General features: G+C 44.8%; 1 protein-coding gene across 1 annotated transcript in view; it reads left to right on the plus strand.

The window, feature by feature from the left end:
* PBX4 (PBX homeobox 4) overlaps window positions 1–12,324 on the plus strand; it is a gene marked incomplete at its 3' end in the record, with an annotated part of 46,691 nt that overhangs the window by 2,212 nt on the left and 32,155 nt on the right.

The following is a 12,324-nucleotide window of genomic DNA, read 5'->3' on the forward strand; positions in this document are numbered from 1 at the left end:
TCATTACACTTGCCTTACAACGTAGCTGTTAGGTAGCTGATTCCTGGTTTCTTCCTGAGGTAGAAAGATCCCTGGAGCTTTTATTTTGAGACTTTGGAAGCTTCATCTGCCCCACTCCTTGCGTAGCCTTTAGATCGATTCAAGGCCCTAAAAGTCACCCAAGTCCAGACACCAGTTTTCAGTCCTCAAGTGGGCGGGCCACTTACTCCACTCTGGAGAAAAGACAGCTTGGGTGGGTCTTTTCCTCATAGTAAACCTTGCTGTCTGGTAGATTATCAGCTTGGGCGGGGAAGCAGATTGTGTCTTTCCTGATCAGCCAACTGGGTGAGGCCTTTGGCTTCACTGGCCTTTGGCTTCACTTCAATTGGTGAGGTCTTTCTGACCCTGCCCTCTCTCTGAAACAAGAGAGGACGGTTTCATCTCTGTGCGCTGCCCACCCCTTAAGAGCCCCTGGAGTCAATTTAGCTCAACTGGCTAGCAAGAAAGAATTTTTCATCTCAGATTTGAGGCCTTCTCAACCTGCTTTGTCACCATGTGCTTAATGAAGGGAAGCACACCTACTCTCCTTAACCCTGGATTCTTTCTTACACCTTTCTACGTTATTAGGAAGGCAGCTCCACATACTTGTGTGTAATTCATTTTGTTATTATAGCTGAATAGTCTTCAAATAGTGAACTGTGTATTGTTCTTCCTTCTGGCTACACAGATAGTAGAGGGACACTGGGGAGTTTGGAATGCACTGTCTTGGTTGAAAGTCAGGCCACGTCAGCTGGAAATTTCCTGTGTGATAGGTAACTAGTCTTCTTGAAAGATCTTCTGACCTTCTTTGGTGACGCCCTGAGCTTTTCCTAGAGAGGGACAGTTTTATGTTTTCTGATTTGGATCTTTCACTGATCACGTTCTCATCCATTTCTTATATGGGACCGGGAAGGCAGGAAATTTTCTCTCGTTTGCCAAGGATTTTCTGAGTATGTCACTCTATCATGTGTAGCCTTAGTTTTTATAATAATAAATTTTACAACATGTTGAAGTTTACGTACATTTGTTTCCTTTGCTTCTTTTGAATACCTTTATGAAGGGTTAATACGGTTATCAGACTAGGGCTGAGGGCTCCTCTGTCAGGACTCTCAGGCTCCAAAGTTCTTCCCCACTCCCAGAGTTGTTAACCAGTGTTTGAATCATTGGCCCCTTTGAAAATCTGGTGCAATCTCTGGGTCCCCTCCTAACCGTGCCCCCCGACAGTGTGCTTGTGTACCACACCTTTGAGAATCCTCAGGCCTCAGGCGTCCTGGGGCCTGGAAGCTGCCCCTCGTCAGTGGTGGACTCACTTTTTTGTCTAGTAGTGAGATTCCTAACAAGTCAGTGTGAAAACTCTAGAGCTGGGAAGGCTGAGGGGTGAGTTTTGGAAACCTGATTTTAAAAGGAAGCAGAATGGTCAACAGTGTCGTCCTGGAGACCTGGGCTCCAGACCTGATGTTCTGGAAGAGGCAGCTGAAGAGGACTGGCCCTTCAAGTCATTCTGCATGTTGGAACGACAGGTGGGTTGTGCTGCCAGATTGGCAGATTTAGCTGTTGTGGTCAGTTCTTGACCTTTTGCTTGCAAGGGCATGAAGATGCTCTAGAGAGCTACACTGTCCAATGAGGTAGCCACTTGCCATGTGTCTCTGTAAATTAAAATGAATTAAACATTCAGGGGACTTCCCTGGTGGCGCAGTGGTTAAGAATCTGCCTGCCAATGCAGAGGACACGGGTTTGCTCCCTGGTCCAGGAAGATCCCACATGCTGCGGAGCAACTAAGACTGTATGCCACAACTACTGAGCCTGTGCTCTAGAGCCCGCGAGCCACAACTACTGAGCCCACATGCCCTAGAGCCTGCGCGCTGCAATAACTGAGCCCATGCACCGCTACTGAAGCCCGTGCTCTCTAGGGCCACTTGCCTCAACTACTGAGCCCGCGTGCTGCAACTACTGAAGCCCGCACGCCTAGAGCCCATGCTCCGCAGCTAAAGAAGTCACAGCAGTGTGAAGCCCGCTCACCACAACGAAGAGCAGCCCCTGTTCACCACAACTAGAGAAAGCCCGCCTGCAGCAACAAAGACCCAACGCAGCCACAAATTAATTAATTAATTAAATTAAACATTCAGGGCCTTCCCTGGTGGTCCAGTGGGTAAGACTCTGCACTCCCAATGCAGGGGGCCCGGGTTCAATTCCTGGTCGGGGAACTAGATCCTGCATGCATGGCACAACTAAGAAGTCCGCTTTCCACAACTAAATATCCTGCATGCCGCAACGATGATCCCGCATGCCGCAGCTAAGACGGGTCAAACTAAGACACAGCCTAAATCAATCAATCAATCAATCAATCAATGTTTTTTAAAAATAAAATTAAATCAAACATTTCATTCCTCAATCACACTAGCTACCTCTCAAGTGCTCAGTAGCCATGTGTGGCTAGTGACTACCATATTAATGCAGGTAGAGAACATTTCCATCATTGCAGAAAATTCTGGACAGCAGTGTTCTAGAGCAATGCTTCTCTTAGCTGGACCTGTAGCAGATCTCTGCAGAAATCTTATTGCACAGGTTCTGATGTAGCAGGTCTCAGTGGGGCCCAAGAGTCCACATTTCTAACCACCTGCCAAGGGTGCCAGTGCCGCTGATCCCAGACCACACTTGGAGAGGTCAGACTCTCAAGAGGGGAGATGATAGCGTGTCATTTATTTCAGTTTTCATGAATCATTTTACCTAGTAGATGGTTAATCTGACAAATGGAAATTATTTTTGAGCCTAAGTTGTGTTTGTGGGCATAAGGGATTTTAAATTAATCACAAGGGTCACATGTTAGCATTGTTTTGCCTACTTAATAGAGAAAGAAAATTAGAAATGAACAAATAAAAAGCAGAAAACAGTTGATTTTTTTTTTTCTCTAGATGAAACATTTGATCTGGGGCCATGGGACCTTGTTGTTTCAGGATCTGTTTACATTTTCAGTCTAAGGAAATCAAGTTTTAGAAGTCCCAGGGTTGTTTCTATATTTCCTTTACATGGTCTATAAAACCATAGCTCAACTTTGCGTTACTTTGTAGAACTTGAGTGTAATAGAAAATGATCATTGGGGAATGGTAATAAGGTTTTTAGGGCAAAAAATCTTTACATATAACGAATAAAAATATGATGGAGAATGGTCACTATTATACATGTGTTAAGAGTAAGCTATATGGCATACGCGGTGGTGAACCTGAAACTAAAAAGAGTATATTTAGAGGTTGGCCTTTGGGCAACATAACAGATACTGTAATTAGGGCCCCCATAGCTTTCCTTAGGAAGAAAAGATTTCTCTGAACTTTTTTTAAATTTGCTTTTTACATATATGACTTGTTAGGTATTTTCTACTAGTCAAAATTTGCATGACTTTCTTCATTCCTCCAGTATTTCTGCAGACTTTACCTGGAATATGGATTAAATTCCGAATAGTAAAAAGAGATGATGACATAAGTTTGACTATCCTTAAAACTTACTCAAATGGCAAGGCATGTACTGTCAAGTGAATGGTGTGCCCCTCGTCTTGGTACCTCTGGGATACTAAATATGGAAACACAGACCTCTGAAGTATGTACATTAATGCGTGTCAGATGAGCTTTCAGCACGCCCATCAAAGAATGCAAGGGGTCAGAAGAGGAATTTATGGTTTGGAATTTCCTAAAGCCAGATAGCATTAGCATGAGAGGATCTATTAGTCCAAAGCCGGGAAGTAAAATTTCAGAGCTGAGATTTTCTTTTTCATCGCCCTTAAGGAGGTTCTTTAGATACCAGTCAACTTGGTGCCTGGCAGGCTGTGTTCTTAAACTGCTTGCAGGTTTTAGCTCGGCTCCTGGGTTAACATGCTTAGCTTGGCTTTGTCTAGTGCCAAAGGAAAGTCTTGCTGTCCTTGGTGTGCTTTTCCTAAGAGTTGGATTTTGTTGGATTTTTTATTATTTTATTTTATTTTTTGCTTCATTGGGTCTTCATTACTGCATGCAGGCTTTCTCTAGTTGCATTGAGCGGGGACTACTCTTCGTTGCAGTGCGCGGACTTCTCATTACAGTGGCTTCTCTCGTGGAGCACAGGCTTTAGGCACGTGGGCTTCAGTAGTTGTGGCTCACAGGCTTAGTTGCTCCACAGCATGTGGGATCTTCCCAGACCAGGGATCGAACCCATCTCCCCTGCACTGGCAGGCGGATTCTTAACCACTGCGCCACCAGGGAAGTCCCGATTTTGTTGGTTTTAAAACAATTTCCTGAAGCTATCTAGGATCACAGCAAAATCCCTTTTGAAGTGGTTTTATCAATATGTAAAGCAATATGCAGAATGTTTCAGAAAAGTTTCATAGATGAGCAGGTATCACTCAGTCATTTAAGTGACAGTTACCGAGTGCCTCTGTCAGAATACAGTGGTTGATGACAATGACAACCATGATTTCTTTCTCTCATTTAAGCCTCCCAGTAACCCTAGGAAGTGGGTGGTTTCACTAAGTTTCTAGATGAGGAGTTGGACCTGAGTAAGAACTTGCCTGAGGTCAGACAACTAGGGGGTGGTTGGATGGACACTTGGCCTTGTTCTCTTGAACTCTGGTGCTGACCTGCCACCCTCCCTGCTCTTCCCAGAGCTCCCACGGGCTCACTAGGACATGACATCACTTCTGGCTCAGAGGAGCTCGGAGGTGATCCAGTGCTGTGGCAGATTAGAAAGTTGGACAAAGGCTTCAGAAGATGTTTTTTAAAGTTCGTTCTCACTAATTTAATCTCATTTGCTCAGTAAACCTTCCTTTTGTGCCAGGTCTGGGGATGCAGCAGTGAGTCCCAAAAGCTCACAGTTCAGGAGAGGCAGACGCTGGAGAGTGCAGTGCAGGGGCAACCGGGAAGAGGGTGATGAGGAATCGATCAGCCAGGGCAAGGGAGACTACCTGTCAGCAAGATGAGAGCCTGTGGAATGTGTACCATGGGACACTAGAATCCAGCTGAAGTCAGGCTGGGGGACAGAAGCACCCCCCTAGGAGATGACTGTGACCCAGATGAGAGGCTTTGCCTAGGCCGAGAAGGCACGGCATTCCAGTCTGGGGCAAGCACATGTGCAGGGAAGGCACGGAACGTGAAAGCATGCAGTGTGCTTCTATCAGTCATGAGTGGAGGGTATGGCCTTCAAGGGGGGACTCGGTGGGATGACTGCCTGCTTTAGCTGCTATACAATCAAGCATGGCCTTGAACTCCTTGCCAAGCAAGGAGTGAGCATGGTGTTTATTCTGTTTCTTGTATAAGTACTTCTGAAAGTACTCCAGCCTTTCTAAAATATTGGTCCTGGATCAGAAGAAAGTTCAACAGTCATTAGCTCCTCTCTACCATCCATTCTTCAGAAATGTCTTGAGATACTCATTTCTCTTTCAGATTGAGCCCTCCAGTGGTTTAAAGGCCCCTGCTCTTATTTCTTATTAAAGCAGCCTTCTGCTTTATTCATCACTTCCTCCTGCCCAAATCTAGTGTCTTTGTTGGTGTGGGTTTTTTGTTTGTTTGTTTGTTTTTTACCGCACCATGTGGCTTGCATGATCTTAGTTCCCCTACCAGGGATTGAACCCAGGCCCAGGTGGTGAAAGAGCCAAGTCCTAACCACTGAACCGCCGGGGAATTCCCCAAATCTAGTGTCTTGGCCACCATTCTTTTTGTTTGTTTGTTTGTTTGTTTGTTTGTTTTTTGCGGTACGCGGGCCTCTCACTGTTGTGGCCTCTCCCGTTGCAGAGCACAGGCTCCGGACGTGCAGGCTCAGCGGCCATGGCTCACGGGCCCAGCCGCTCCATGGCATGTGGGACCTTCCCGGACCGCGAACCTACGTCCCCTGCATCGGCAGGTGGACTCTCAACCACTGCGCCACCAGGGAAGCCCCATCATCCTTTTTGATTGTCTCCCTTGTCATGATGCACTATTAAACCCCTTAATATTTTCCCTTCATTCCTAGAGTGGATGAGTGCCCCCTGTGGGCTCGGCCCTAGAACCGAGACCAAGAAGAGGGGCCCCCAGCCGAGCCCTGTGTGCCTCTGGCTTCTGCTCCCTTCTTTGGCTGTGGAACCTAGCAGTTCTCACCCTCGTTTTTGATTCTCCACTTGCCCCACTTAAGTCTAGAGACGTCAGAGCTCTGCTTTCAGACTCTTCATTTCTACTCTGCTAGTGTCACATCTCTAGCCTCTACCTTTCCTTCAATTCAGTTCAACAAATCTTTGCTCAGTTAGTGTGCCAAGTATGGTGCTGGCCTGGAATTTCTGAAATGAGTAAGTTGAGGCCTTCATCATGCCCAGGCCAGGTGTGGTAAATGCTTTAAACGGAAGAAAGGAGGGAGTAAGAAATCCAGGCTAGGACAGGCCAACCCATTAGAGTCTTGGACTAGACAGAGGAGTAGGACTTCCCCAAGTCCGGAGGAGGGAGACGGTCAGCAGGACTCAGGTGAAGAGCCTCGAATGCCTTGCTAAGTGGTTTGAGTTTTTTGGAGCAGGCAGTGAGAAGCCATTTCACCTTTTGCTCAGGAGAGAGATTTTCATCTCTCTGTGGTTTTGAGTAAGAAATTTAACAGCAGTGTTGATTGTGACCAATCCATGGGCAAATTAGGAAATAAGGACATCATAATGAGATTTTCACAGACTTAAATTTATTCCATTTAAAGGTTGCACTTTCATTCAAGTCCTGCAGAGTTTTTCATGTGTTGTATTAAATAATTTTCCTCATTTCCTGTTGCCAAAACTGCCTCCTGATCCAAGGCTTCATTTTACTAAAATAACTGTAATAATTTCTATGGTTGAATTTGGGTATCAGTACGTATTCTCAACCCCCATTTACTTAGCTGTTTTTGTTTCATTGTTTGTAGGTTTGCTTTTAGAATGACTCTACAGATGATTGATGGTACCCACAACAGTTTGATTCTTCCCAGTTTTACTTTTACAAAGAAACTTATTTTAAAATGCCAGGGCATCTGCCTCCTGGGCTGCATTCCTTTCTGGAGCTTGGCATCCTCTGTGAATTTCTAGGTTTTCCATCAAGATTTTATTTCCTCAGGGTAGGAAACATGTCTTCTAATTTTTGTTCTTTACCTAGGTCTGTCTCCAGGAGGTGCATAATATTGTTGACTGGATTTGTCAGCTAAAACAATCCTAGAAATGAGAATAATTAAGGGGATTTGATTTCATCTTTTGTTGAGGTATTAGAATCATTGTCGCTCTCAGGGAAGCTTTTTCAAGAAGTATCTTATTCTAAAGGATAAGATCTCTGAATATATCTCTAAATCAAATTCCTCAGTAATTTAAAATGATACCTTGCTCAGGAAATAAGTTAGATAGAAAAAGACAAATAGTGTATGTTTTCACTAATACGTGAAATCTAAAAAATGAAACAAGCAAACAAACAGAACAGAAATCTCTCACAGATACAGAGAACAAACTAGTGGTTGCCAGAGGGGAGAGGGCTGGGGGAGAGGCTAAATAGGTGAAGGGGGTTAAAAGGTACAAACTACTAGGTATAAAATAAGTCAGTTACAAGGATGTAATGTACAGCACAGGGAATATAGTCAATACTTTATAATAACTTTGTTTGGAGTATAAGCTAAACAAATATTGAATTACTATGGTGTACACCGGAAACTAATGTAAGTCAACTATACTTCAGTAAAAAATAAGTAAATAAATAAATACCTCCAAAATAAATAAATATAATAAAATAATACCTTGTTCAGGAAAGCAGATTCTTCCGTAATTTGGAAAAGTAAATTACAGCTAAACTTAGAAGCTACAGTACACTGTTGGTGGAAGCCAGGATGTGACTTGCGTTCTATCCATCCCCACGTTCCTTTCTCATTATACAGTGACCGGTATATACCAGTGCCTCAGTACATGTTTGCCCTATAAATATTGAATAAGTGGGGTTGGAGGGTGATAAAGGTGTATGCTTTCATTTTCTGGCATGATTCTATGTGACTCTCAATAGTTTTGTTACAGATTGGTTTTGTTTAGCATTGGTTTTAAAAGGATATTCGCAGATTTGTTTTTAATTTAGATTATCCTCGGAAGTTTCTTTTATTTATTTAAAAGATTTATGATTTCTCACTCATTGGAATTTTGCTTCTTCATAAACATTAACATTTTTTAAAAATAATTTTATTTATTTATTTTTGGCTGCGTTGGGTCTTTGTTGTGCGCATGGGCTTGTCTAGTTGTGGTGAGCGGGGGCTACTCTTTGTTGTGGTGTGTGGGCTTCTCATTGTGGCGGCTTCTCTTGTTGTGGAGCACGGGCTCTAGGTGCGTGGGCTTCAGTAGTTGTGGCATGTGGGCTTAGTTGCTCCGCAGCATGTGGGATCTTCCCGGACCAGGGCTCGAACCCATGTCCCCTGCATTGGCAGGCAGATTCTTAACCACTGTACCACCAGGGAAGCCCAACATTAACGTTTTGTTTTGTTTTAATGCAGATACTTGGTTGCATAGAACATGTCATGTACTTGCTAAAGGTGCGAGCACAGACCTTTTTCTCCCCACAGTCCCCATTCACTCCCTTACAATCTGTTCAGTTATCTCAGCTATCTGTTGCTATGTAACAAATTACCACAAACCTAACAGCTTAAAACAGTTAAAACTGATCTCAGTTTCCACAGGCAGGAATCTGGGCACAGCTGAGCTGGGTCCTCTGCTCGGGGTCTCACAAGGCTTCGGTCAAGGTGTTGGCTGATCTGTGTTCCTATCTGAAGCTCAGGATCATCTTCCAGTCTTGTAGGGTTTTGGCAGAACCGTTGCTTGCAGTTGCAGGACTGAAGTTCTTGTTTTGTTGCTGGCTGTCAGCTGGGGGTCTGCTCTCAGCTCCAAGAGGCTGCCTGCAGTTCCCCATTACCGGCCCTCTCACAACATGGCAGCTGGCTTCAAGGCCAGCAGGTGACGTTCCCCAGTCCACTAAGGTGGAGTCATAATGTAACATAACCACGGGCGAGACTATATACCATCACTTTTGCCACTTTGCAAGTCACAGATTCTGCCCAATCTCAAGGAGAGAGGATTATACTCAGTGGGGGTCACCTTAGGATGTGTCTGTCACAGAAATTAGTTCATCCCCTTTGATGAATGATGTGGTCTGTCGTACTTTATGTAATCACTGATGGTTTGCTGTCAGCCGCTTGATCACCTCTAGGCCAAGAACATGCTTAAAGGTTAGACATTTGTTTACTTTTCAAAATAAACCACAAAAACATTCTGTGAAGTTACTTTGTATTCATTCAAAGGTGCTTTATACTGTATCTAAAGTAAGATGTTTTATAAGCAGGAAACTGACCTGGAAATGATCATTCCTAGAATCCCCTTTAAGAAGCAGAGCAGCCGACTTCATTCTCTTTCCTTGTATTCTTTTTTAAATTTATTTCTTTATTTATTATTTATTTTTGGTTGCATTGGGTCTTTGTTGCTGTGCGTGGGCTTTCTCTAGTTGTGGCAAGCGGGGGCTACTCTTCGTTGTGGTGCGCGGGCTTCTCATTGCGGTGGCTTCTCTTGTTGTGGAGCACGGGCTCTAGGTGCATGGGCTTCAGTAGTTGTGGCACGCAGGCTCAGTAGTTGTGGCTCACGGACTCTAGAGCGCAGGCTCAGTAGTTGTAGCACATGGACTTAGTTGCTCCGCGGCACGTGAGATCTTCCCGGACCAGGGCTTGAACCCATGTCCCCTGCATTGGCAGGCAGGTTCTTAACCACTGCGCCACCAGGGAAGCCCCTCTTTCCTTGTATTTTTAGAATTACATTTACAGAGGATAACAAGCTCTAACCGGAGGCCATTTTCATTAATGATAATAACTGCTTCTATGGAAGGAAAACATTTTGGCATAATATCCTGTGTGATCGATTACTGTGTACTGTATAAGAAAGACTAACGTTTGGGTTCAGCAAATCTGGTTTGGGCACCAAATCTCATCCCCCATTAACATTTTCATATTTGGGATTCAGAAGTGTGTATCTGAGTTCTGCACCCCAACCCTAGCCTTTTGAAAGGCATCCCACAGGGGCGCACGATGGATTTGGAAGGCATTTGGAAATGAGGACATTCTCCCATAGACTAACAGTGTAGTGAGTTGTGGCAGATGTTTGGCCTTTCTCATGGTGTTAGTCATATTTTACTTCCATCATGAAGTTACTGATTTTCAGGTATATTTTCTGTCCTTGATAGCATCTTTTAATAATGAATGCTTGGATGACAGCATTACAGGACTTAAAATCAGAATAACAGTAAATGTTAAAATAATGGCATAGTACTCATCAAAGTTGTTCACCAACGGTGAACACACCCACCATTGAGATTGCAGTTATCCTCACTCTCTCTCTTGCATTATCAAATCCCCTCCCTAGACTGGCTCTTGGGCATATAGACATGTGCTAGTGTCTTGTATCTTTAAAAACACACAAAGAAACGAAAGCCTCCCTTGACTCTCCCTGTCTTTATTTGTACCTGGGATTTGTTTTAATCAGGTAAGAAGAAAGACAGAGACAAATTTGAAAGAAGAGTTTATCACTTGAAATTCCTGAGAGGAGGAGGCAGGCCACACGTGCAGGGCCACATGGGGAAGCACCACACTGGGAAGTCCTTTGGGAGGCAGAAGAAGTAAGGGGACAGAATGGCCTGGAGCCTTCATTGTGATTTCCATGGGAAGGAAAGGGCGAGGCAGGGTAGACAGTTTGAGCAAGTTTAGGATTGGATAGTTTCAATAATTTCAGCAGGCTCTGGGCAATAGAGTTGGTCTCTCTTTATCTGGTACCTGGCCCTGGGGTGATTTAGGGCTGGGGGCATTTTTTTTTTTTTTTCTTTTGGGCTGGGCCGGGTCTTAGTTGCTGGCACACGGGATCTTCTCCATTGTGGCATGTGAGATCTAGTTCCCTGACCAGGGATCGAACCCAGGTCCCCTGCATTGGGAGCATGAAGTCTTAACCATTGGACTACCAGGGAAGTCCCAGGGTGGGGGCATCTTTTTTTTTTTTTAATAAATTTATTTATCTATTTATTTATTTATTTTTGGCTGAGTTGGGTCTTTGTTGCTGTGCGCAGTCTTTCTCTAGTTGCAGCAAGCGGGGGCTACTCTTCGTTGTGGTGCACGGGCTCTAGGCGTGCAGGCTTCAGTAGTTGTGGCGCACGGGCTTAGTTGCTCCGTGGCATGTGGGCTCTTCCTGGACCAGGGCTCGAACCCGTGTCCCCTGCATTGGCAGGTGGATTCTTAACCACTGTGCCACCAGGGAAGCGGGGCGGGGGTGGGGGTGTGTGTGTGTGGGCATCTTGACTGGTGCTGAGGGTTAGATAAAAGAGGTATTGGGAGTGTGGCCTTTGGATTTGAGTTTGCATATGAAAGGCACGCCCTCAGGCAAGTTGTTTGCTATATCTGGATTTAGTTAGCCCTGGGAAGGGCAGTCTCTCCCCGCCCCAGGATGTCAAAGCATCATAAAAGATAGAAAATTTTAAACATGATTAATACACACCCTTTCTTTTAGCACTTGCTACATTTCTTTACTTTCTTTTGGGATCAAGTTTCAAAGAGTTTGTGGTTGCTACTTCCACTTCCTCTCCCACCTCCACCCACCTTCTCCCAACCTCCTCACTCTGCTGAGTCACCAGTGACCTCCATGTTGCTAAATCCAAGGTCTCTTCTCCCACTTCACCTCTCAGAAGCATTTCTCACAGATTACTCTTCTCTCTTTGAAACTGTTTTTGGTTCTTCCCCACTGGCAGTTTGGGTCCCAGTCTCTTCTGCAGGATTTTCTCATCTGCTTGACCTCTACAAGTACAGATGCCTAAGCCTGGGGCCTGGGCCGCTCTCTGTCTACATTGTCCTATAGTGATTCCCTCAAGTCTTGTGGCTTAAAGTGCCATCTCTGTGCCCAGGACTCCATCTTTATATTGTTTATCTCCAGGCTTGAGTCCATGTCCATGTGCCAGCTGCCTACCTGATACCTCCTCTTGGGTAGCTCATAGGGATCTCAGGTGAAACCTGATCAAAGCACAACCCTCCTTTCCAGACCCTCCTCCCCCAAACCTGCTGCCCTCCAGTCTCCCCTGTTGAAGTTGATGATATTTCCATCCATCCAGTTGCTCAGACCTAAAGCTAGTAGTTATCCTAGAACCTCCTCTTTCCCTAAAACCCTACACCAGTTTATCAGGAGGTCCTGTTGATTCCATTCCCCAAACCAAAGATCTATCTACTTTTTATGTCTACTACCATAACTCTAAACTAAGCCAACAGCATTTCTGGACTATTCCAGCTGTAATAGCCTCCAGATTGGTATCCTTGTCCATATTTGCC

This window comes from Mesoplodon mirus (assembly GCF_964341445.2).
Source record: "Mesoplodon mirus genome assembly, chromosome: 5".
Classification (NCBI taxonomy): Eukaryota; Metazoa; Chordata; class Mammalia; order Artiodactyla; family Ziphiidae; genus Mesoplodon; species Mesoplodon mirus.